The sequence below is a fragment of the Piliocolobus tephrosceles genome, chromosome 15 (genome assembly GCF_002776525.5).
Source record: "Piliocolobus tephrosceles isolate RC106 chromosome 15, ASM277652v3, whole genome shotgun sequence".
NCBI lineage: Eukaryota > Metazoa > Chordata > Mammalia > Primates > Cercopithecidae > Piliocolobus > Piliocolobus tephrosceles.
The window spans coordinates 10,828,650-10,838,198 of record NC_045448.1 but is presented as its reverse complement, the minus strand read 5'-3'; the positions used below and the strand labels follow the sequence as shown (position 1 = coordinate 10,838,198).

General features: G+C 50.5%; 1 pseudogene; it reads right to left on the bottom strand.

The window, feature by feature from the left end:
* Positions 1-6,735: 6,735 nt before the first annotated feature.
* On the bottom strand, positions 6,736-7,591 carry LOC116418452 (annotated as a pseudogene).
* Between the last annotated feature and the right edge of the window lie 1,958 nt (positions 7,592-9,549).

Genomic DNA, 9,549 nt, shown 5'->3' with positions numbered 1-9,549 from the left:
TTCCTTCCTTCCTTCCTTCCTTCCTTCCTTCCTTCCTTCCTTCCTTCCTTCCTTCCTTCCTTCCTTCCTTTCTTTCTTCTTTTCTTTCTCTTTCTTTCTCTCTTTCTTTTTTTTCTTTTCTTTTCTTTTCTTTTCACAGAGTTTTGCTCTGTTGCCAGGTTGGAGTGCAGTGGCGTGATCTCAGCTCACTGCAACCTCCGCCTCCCGGGTTCAAGCGATTCTCCTGCCTCAGCCTCCCAAGTAACGGGGATTACAGGTGCCCGCCACCACGCCCAGCTAATTTTTATATTTTTAGTAGAGACAGGGTTTCACTATGTTGGCCAGGCGGGTCTTGATCTCTTGACCTTTTGATCAACCCATCTCGGTCTTCCAAAGTGCAGGGATGACAGGTGTGAGCCACCGTGCCTGGCCTCTTTGTTTCTCTTAACTTGCTTTCATATTTGTTTCAAGTCTTTGTCTCTCCATGACTCATCCTGTGTATTCTTTAGATAGATCGTTCAGTTTAGTAATTTGTTTCCTCACATCTATTGATCTAACTTGTGCTTTAACACTTTGAATTTTAATTTTTTAAGTGTGTGTATTTATTTTTTCTTTAGAGCCAGGGTCTACTATGCCACCCAGGGTGGAGTGCAGCGGCTATTCACAGGTGCTATTACAGAACACTACAGCCTCGAACTTCTGGGCTCAAGCAATTCTCCCACCTCAGCCTCCTGAGTAGCTAGGACTATAGGCACCTGCCACTGTGCCCAACTTAAATTTTTTATTTCTAAAAATTTTAATTGTTTGCCTCTCTTATTTACTTTGTCTTTGTCTTCTGTGTCTTGTCTGCATTTTTGAGAATGTCTTTTAACATCTTAAACATTCTTATTTGTATTCTGTACCCCAAAATTCCATTGCCTGGAAGCCCTATGACTGATTCCAGGTAACTCGTGCTCATGACGGGTTCCTCTGTGGACTGTGGGCCAGACTTCCTGGGTTTGAATCTCAAATCTTCTTTGCTGTGTGTTCTTGAGTAAGTTACTTATCTGCTCTGTGCCTTCATTCTCTCCTATTCCTAATCCAGGAATATGAATGATTTTAATAAACAATAACGAGAATAAAACCACCTACCATTAGAAGAATGTGTGAAGATTAAGTAGGACAATACAGGTAAAATATTTATTTATTTAATTTTTATTTCTTTTTGAGACAGAGTCTTGCTCTGTCACCCAGGTTGAATTGCAGTGGCACCATCTTGGCTCACTGCAACCTCTGCCTTCCAGGTTCAAGTGATTCTCCTGCCTCAGCCTCCAGAGTAGCTGGGATTACAGACACCCACCACCACATCTGGCTAATTTTTGTATTTTTGGTAGAGATGGGGTTTCACCATGTTGGCCAGGCTGGTCTTGAACTCCTGACCTCAGGTGATCTGTCCTCCTCAGCCTCTCAAAGTGGTGAAATTACAGGTGTGAGCCATCACGCCTGGCCCAGGTCAAAGATTTAAAACTGTACCTGGCACAAGGTAAGTCTTCAATAAAGGTTAATCTTTTTTTTTTTTTTTTTTAATTGAGACAGAGTTTCAGTCTGTTGCCCAGGCTAGAGTTCAGTGGCGCAATCATGGCTCACTGCAACCTCTGTCTCTCAGATTCAAGTGATTCTCCTGCCTCAACCTCTGTATCTGGGGCTACAGACACATGTGCCACCATGCCCGGCTAATGTTTGTATTTTTAGTAGAGCCAGGGTGTCACCATGTGGGCCAGGCTGGTCTCGAACTCCTGACCTCAAGTGATCTGTCTGCCTCAGCTCCCCAAAGTGCTAGGATTAGAGGCGTGAGCTACCATGCCTGGCCAATAAAGGTTAATCTTATAGTACACAGCTGGGCTTTATCTTGGAAATCCTACACACCTTGGTTTGAGGACGTGTTGCTCCAGAGAGATTTCACATTTGTTTCTGCCAAGCAGCTGGGGACTATCAACCTAACACCACTCTTAGCTAATTTCTTGACTTTAGTTTCCCAGACCAAATGGTATCAGTTCAAATCCAAACCCAATGGGGCCAGGCACGGATTCTCAGGGAGACTGTCCCACTCAGAGCCCAGGAGTTGAGACACATGTTTCCTTGTCATTTCTTTTTATTAATTTCTGTTTTGCCTCATTCTATCACTGAGGGTATGGCCTCCAAGGGTCCTGCATTTCTAGGGAGCCTCACTTCCAAGTCCCCGGCTCGTGCAGGCCCCGGGTTTGGTATTCAGTGCCTGGATGGCTGTGGACACCGAGGCTCTCTGTTCCTGAGCTTGGCAAATATCTCCAAAGGGCAGCAGCTCAGTCCACAGCTGCTTCTTTGCTTCTGTCCTCTGAATATCTCTCTTACTGATATGTGCCCCGCTGTGTGTTTAACAGGATATTCAGGATACATTTTCCAGGATTTCTAGGTGCTTTGTGGCAACAGGACTTTCAGATTTTGCAGATTTTCCTCTTGCTGGAAACAAACATACCCAGAGAGATTTTATAACTGACTTAAGCCCACGCATCTTGGACAGAACAAGAGCCCAGTCCCCTTCAATTACACTGTGACGAAACGACACGTTAGCTAGCCTGTGGGTGAGAGTACGCTTTCCATTAGGCCTTTTGAGATGCCGTGTTTAGCTCACAGACCCCAGCAGCACCTTCATGGTCCTGTAGACACCTGGGGGATTGAGACTGGGGAGTGTGGTGTGGGACCTCAGCCTCACACTGAAGCCTTCTGTTACCATCTGACATTGCTTAGCTCTAGGCTCCTCCTCCCCTTTCTCCTCCTCCTTCTTTTTCTTCTGTTTTTACAAATAATTGTGGAAAGATGTAAATTTTTTTCTACAATAAACACAAGCAGCTGGAGCTCATAACATTTTCCAGGGCTGTCGATCTAACAACTTTGTCAAAGTGAAAGGCGATCGGTCCTCAGTGACCACGTGCTGGTTCCCAGCAATTAGTTTTTTCCCCACCTCCCTAATCATTTAAAAATTACTCTAGGCTGGGCACAGTGGCTCAAGCCTGTAATCTCAGCACTTTGGGAGGCTGAGGCGGGTGGATCACAAGGTCAGGGGTTCGAGACCAGTCTGGCCAACATGGCGAAACCCTGTCTCTAAAAATACAAAAATTGGCTGGGTGCAGTGTGTGCGTGCCTGTAGTCCCAGCCACTTGGGAGGCTGAGGCAGGAGAATCGCTTGAACCCAGGAAGTGGAGGTTGCAGTGAGCAAAGAGTGTGCCACTGCACTCCAGTCTGGGCGACAGAGTGAGACTCCGTCTCAAAAAAAAAAAAAAAATTACTCCATACTGGAATTTTGCTCAAAATTGGTCAGGCTTGCTGGTTTGTTTCTACTTTTCATTTATTTAATTTTTTGAGGTGGGGTCTCACTGTGTCACCCAGGCCAGAATTCGGTGGCACAATCATAGCTCACTGCAGCCTTGACCTCCTGGGCTCAAGTGATCCTCCCACCTCAGCCTCCTGGGTAGCTACAACTGCATATGTGCATCACCACGACTGGCTAATTATTACTACGTTTTAATTTTTTATAGAGATAGGGGGTCTCACTATGTTGTCCAGGCTGGTTTTGACCTCCTGGACTCAAGCAATCCTCCCGCCTCAGCCTCACAAAGTGTTAAGATTATGGGCATGAGCCACTGCACCAGGCCTAGTTGGTTTTTAGAATTCGTCTTTCCTCTGCTTTTGAAAACTGAGCTGGCATTTCCTGTCTTCAGAATACTGGCCTCTTTTCTTTTCTTTCTGTTTTTTAAAAGCAGTCTCACTCTGTCACCCAGGGTTGGAGTGCAGTGGTGCGATTTTGGCTCACTGCAACCTCTGCCTCCCAGGTTCAAGCAATTCTCGTGCCTCAGCCTCCTGAGTGGCTGAAATTACAGGGGCCTACCACGCCTGGCTAATTATTGTATTTTTAATAGAGACAGGGTTTCACCATGCTGGCCAGACTGGTCTCAAACTCCTGACCTCAAGTGATCTGCCCTCCTCGGCCTCCCAACATGCTGGGATTACAGGTGTGAGCCACCACGCCCGGCCTCTCTTTTTAATTCTCTTGATTTCTTAGGTGTTTCGCGTTTGACCTGTGCCGAGGCTCTCACGTTCTTTCACTTTCACTGGTTAGAAATTTTCTAGTTTTGAAAGTGTGAAACGAACGAAAGTGACCCAAAGGTTTCTACCCTCCCTCGCTTATCTGAAGATTGGAAATCCTGTGATGTGAGAAATCTGGTTATGGAATTCATAAATCAAAGTGGAAGTAACTTCGGCAGACCAGTCAGAAGAGCTGGTGAAGACCCAGGACCGATCTGATTAAAAAAATCAGCCCCCCATGTGGAATGAACAGGGTTCAGGTGAACCCTCTAGACCAGAAAAGGGGAGAGGGAGGGTCTTAACTCCAGGCCATGTGCTAAACACAGTCACAAATCCACAGCCACCTGATACAAATGTATCAGGCATTGTATTGTGGAGTAGGATTGGGGATAGCTGCCTCCAACTAGTTTAGTAACCTATGGAACTCAATAGTTGTTCATTTCGCAATCAGTGCCTGCCTCGCTTGGGCCTCCCTGCTGCACCTGGCCATGTTGAAACCCCTGTGGCTCCCTGGCTGTGCAGGAGCGACCACAGTGTGCCCCTCCCAGGACCACTGTCCCCTTGTCTCTGAGGCACCTACGTGGACCCGGTCTGGGTTGAAGTCTCATTTCTCTGGATTCCCACGGCAGCTGGCGGCTGCCTCTCCCGCACCCATCACTCTGTGTCATGGAAAGCTGTGCGTTTGTCTTCCTTCCCACCGAGTTTGAGTCACTTGAGGTCAGGGCCATGACCGTGAGCTGCATGTCCTCGGCACCCAGTGTGAGGCGTGTACAGTAGAGGCCGACTGACGTCTTGGAGGCAGAAGTGAGTACATAACTGAAAATTGCTTAAAGTCGGTCGGGCCACGGTTTACAGGCCGGGAGGATCACCAGACACGGGTGGGGCACAGTGGGGCGGGGGGAGGTTCCCAAGGCCACTCATCAGTGGAGTCTGGAGGTGGCTGCCCAGGGGTAGCCTCTGAAACGTTCTGGAACAAGCTTGTCCTGTCACAACGTGGCTGTGTCGGGACCCTCACCTGGAGGCCTTGGGTGACGTGTTTGTTAGTTTCACAGCCACGCGTCAGCATGAGCCCGTGTCCCCCAGGCCACGCGTCTTCATGAGCCCGTGTCCCCCAGGCCACGCGTTGGCATGGGCCCGTGTCCCCACATAGCTGAGTCTCTGATGCAGGCTGGGTCCCTGGGGAAGCTCACTCAGAGACAGAAGAGTGTTTATTGGTGCGGGGCGGTGCTCTTAGGTTTAAGGTCTGTGAAGGGAAAGAAGAAACGCCAGTGGGGTAGAGGGAGTCGTCGAGCAGTGATGCCCTAACCGCTGGTTCCCAGGGAAGCTCTGGAGCTGGCACAGCCCTTCAGTGTCATCCTGAGTGGAGCCCAGGGCTGGGCCTTTATCCCCAGTGTGGACTGCCGGGTGCAGGTGCCCAGGAGGGGGTGTGCTGTGGGTTGAATTGTGTCCCTCCAAAAAGATACATTCAAGTCCCAAAACCCGTTACCTGAATGTGACAAATCCGCTGTAGAAACCAGCATTCAGATCTCAGCTCTGCACAACCGCAACCAGGATTCAGATCTCAGCTCTGCACAACCGTAACCAGCATTCAGATCTCAGCTCTGCACAACCGCAACCAGCATTCAGATCTCAGCTCTGCACAACCGTAATCACTGTTATGTGGGTTTAGAGACGTGTTGTGGGGGTTATACGACCACGTATTACTGTGCAAAAAGACTTTACTCAAGCCCATTAGTGCAGAGGTTCCTTTAACTGTGGAGGATTAAGTCAAGGAATCAGAGATTGTTTACGCTGGAAGGGACTTTGAGGTGTTCACTTAATTGGAAAGCAGGTCATTGTGGGCCCGACATGGGTGTTGGTATCCACGGAAACTCCAAACCCCATCCAGGGGAGGCTGACACAGGCACCAGGTGTAAGGCCCCACCCCAGTCAGGCTCTCCTCTGCTGGCCTGGCCGGGAAGCCCAGCCTAGTGTGAATGCTGTGGGGGGCACCCCAAACTCCTGCTCCAAGACAGAGGCACAGGCATCACCTCCCAGGACTCACCTGGATGGGGCCGCCTGGTGTGAGCTCATGCCCCTCCCACGCCACCTGCTTTAGTGGCTGATTGCTATGGCAGGCAGGGCCATCTGCCTGATTCAGGCTGCTGTGCAGCCACCCAACCTCAGAGCTGCCTGTGAGCCTGGCTGAGGCCTTTGCTGCTCATTCCCGCTGCCCTCTCCCCTGGCGGGGGCTGGTCTCCAGGACACCCCCATAGCCCCCTTGCACCCAGATCTCCGTCTCTGAGTACGCTGCAAACCCGGCCCCAGCGTGTGGACAGTGGCGTCCTTCTTGCACATGCTGGGGTAATTGATGCCTGTATCTGCTCCGAGGCGGCAGAGTGGGCTAGCTCCCAGTCCCAACAAATGGCCCATTGCGCCCTCCACACATGCTCAGCACAGGCTCGGCAGCCTGGGGAAGAAGGAAGCCGCTCTGCTCCGTGCTCTGGGTGCCTGGCCCTGTGAACAGCACGGGGTGTCCCCACGGCTCACTGTGCCTCCTCCTTCTGGCCCACGTCCACTCTGGCATGCTGGTCACAGACATGGCCCAGGCCTCTGTCCCCACAGATTTACTATTTTTTAAACGTTATCAGTTATTTAATTAGGTTCTTCTTAAATTTAGAACACCAATTTGTGAGGATAAATTCCATTCCTCAGAGCAAACACAGATCGCAGGTAGCCCTGGAGCTGAGGAATAGCTTTGATTTTTGGTAGAATCTGTGAGTCCACAGCTCTCTGGTCAATCTTGCGCTGCCCTGTGATCTCGTATTTCTCTTTTTCTGTGAAGAGGATCTCATCTTCCTGGTGTCTGGGCTTCTGCAACTGCTGCTTCTTGAAGTAAGCATCAGTGAGATGTTTTGGGAGTTTTACATTGCTGATGTCAATTTTGGTTGGCAATGACAAATGTGTGGTGTGTTCTTCATAGAGGAACTCGATTGAGGACCACAGGTCCAGTCCTAAGTAACAAGCCACTAGCCAGCTGCTTCAAGAAAAGCACCCTCTTGCCTCTGTGGCATCCAGTGAAGAGGATTAGAATGGCTTCGGGGGTAATGCTGGCTCACAGCTTTCTCACATGCTGACTGAAGGGCTTTTTGCCATGGCTCAACAGCTTTCGAAGCACATCTCCAGTAGGATACTATCTAGGCATTTTGTTAACCACCCATATACCACCGTTCTTGTCACCACCAACTGGTTTTGTAACAGTTGCAAGAAGCTTCTCCTTCTTTTTCTTTTCAACCTAGGACTTAGCAGCTCAGTACTTCCTCTTCCATGTGTCCTTTCTGGAATACACGGCAGATTGGGAATACCTGCCAATTCCTCTGACAAGGACGGGATTGAGGCTGCAATGGGACTTCCCCTTCTTGAGTTGTTCAGTCTTGAGGTGATCCCTTTTCCCCTTGTCATCAGCATCAGCCTTCTTTGCTTCAGGTTTCTTCTCTTTAGTATCCGGCTTCTCAGCTTTTTCACCTGCCATCTTGCAAGATGGAGAAGAGCTCTCCTACAGCTTTGCTTCCAAGGCAGGAGCTGAGCTTTCTTCTGTGTAAAGGGCCTTATAGAGAATGTTCTCTGGTCTTCTTTTCTTCCTTCTGCAAACTCTTCTCCAAGGGGCCAGATGCTGGAGATGATGGGACTGTCTTGTAATCTAGGGCGGGGTAACCATTAGCCTGTGGTGCTAATTACATGAATTCTTAAACCCCACGTAAGCACGCTGCACCCAAGGTGCATTGAGGCTGCAATGGGACTTCCCCTTCTTGAGTTGTTCAAGAGAATGCAGCCCCTTTGTTTCTACTGGCTGGCATTGCCTCTTGTGGATGCCACAGTCTCTTCACAGACACGTGGTCCGCACTGCAGACCTCCCTTCTTCCCCTCAGCCCCTGATCCTCTCTGAGTGGGGGCGGTGCATGTGGTGGGGAAGGAGAGCCTCTGGTCTCTAGGGGGGTGGCTGTTCTGCCCTTGGGTGGGCCCTGGCTGCTGGAGGCTTAGGTGGTAGGTCTGTCTTGTCCTGCCCCTGGGCAGCCTGGTGGGCTGTTGCAGAAGCCTGTGGCTGCTGTCATCTGTGGTCTGGGGAGCTCAGCTGTCCACCCTGGCTGATGACGTCCTGGCTGCTCTGGGGGTGCCCTGAGGTCTGGGCAGCCCTGGCTGGAACTTCCATTTGATTCTTGGCTCAAACAGCCCCATTGACTGATTGCGCCCTTGGCTTCAGAGTCACTTTACCCCCCATGAAAATGACCTTATCTGACAGGTCCCCATGCCTCAGCTAATAGGTACCTAGGGGTTCCTGCCATAACACATGGAGCTGGGCAGGCCCTGAGTGTCACCTTGGGCTCTTTTTGAGTCTCTGTGTTTACCCAGCTGCCCTGGCCTGGGTGGAAGTTGGGAGTCCCAGAGCCACGGGGGTGGGGCCCGCAGGCCCGGTGTTCTTGGAGTCCCCATGGGAATCAGGTCGAGGCATGGCCCTGCTTTGACCTCTTCCCCATGCTGCTTTGTGACCCTCCTGGCTTGGAGAATGTGGCCTCAGGGGAAGAGGGCACACTAAGGGTTGCTGTTTGTGCTACCTGCCTCTACCCCACTCTTCCTCAGCACCACCTAGTGGGAAGGCTCTGACCGCCCGTTTCCCCCAGGTGGCTCAGATTTTCTCCACTCCACAGCTTTCTCCTTCCAGGTGCAGGATCTTCCCCAGTCCTGCCTCGAGGCCCAGATGGCAGTTGGGAATCAGGCTTTAGGAAACCATTAACACCCAGTGTGAGGATTTCAGATGCTGCTGCCATGACCTCCACATCCCCTAGGCTGTCACCGTACCCCCAGCACAGGCCAGCACCAAACAAAAACACAGACACGTTCTCCTAGAAAACTCCAGACAGCCCGGTAAGGCCTCTGTGGACCTCGTCAGAGATGTGGGAAGCACTCTTTGAGAAACAGTGCTCCAGACTTTGCTGTGAGTCCCCAAATGATACCAATTTCACCCAATGCTGTTATTTAGATGACTGCAATACACCAGATGATTTGGTTGTAAAACTTCTCGAATAGAGGTCAAGTTCAGGAGTCAATCCAGAAATGCTCTTCACAGTGTGCAGTGTCACTGGTTGTAGCACACTGAAGTCACGACCAATAGAAGGCAGCCTTGGAGAACCCTGCGTGTGCGTGAAGTTAATGAAGAGGAAAGCAAATGACTGACCGGCTCTTCTGCTCTGGTTCCCATGCCCACCTGTATTTCCAGAGGGTGGGGTGGTAGGCCCAGGACCTGCGGGCCCTGAGGTCACTCTGTTCCTCAGTGCAGGGGATGCTCTCCCCACAGGGCAGCAGTGAACAAGGAGAAACAGCCACCCCCACTGCCACCGTGTGCTCTACACGCATCACCTCACTGACTTTTCCCAACAGCCATGGGCAATAAATGTTATTGCATCCCATTTAACAGGTGGGCAAACTGAGGCT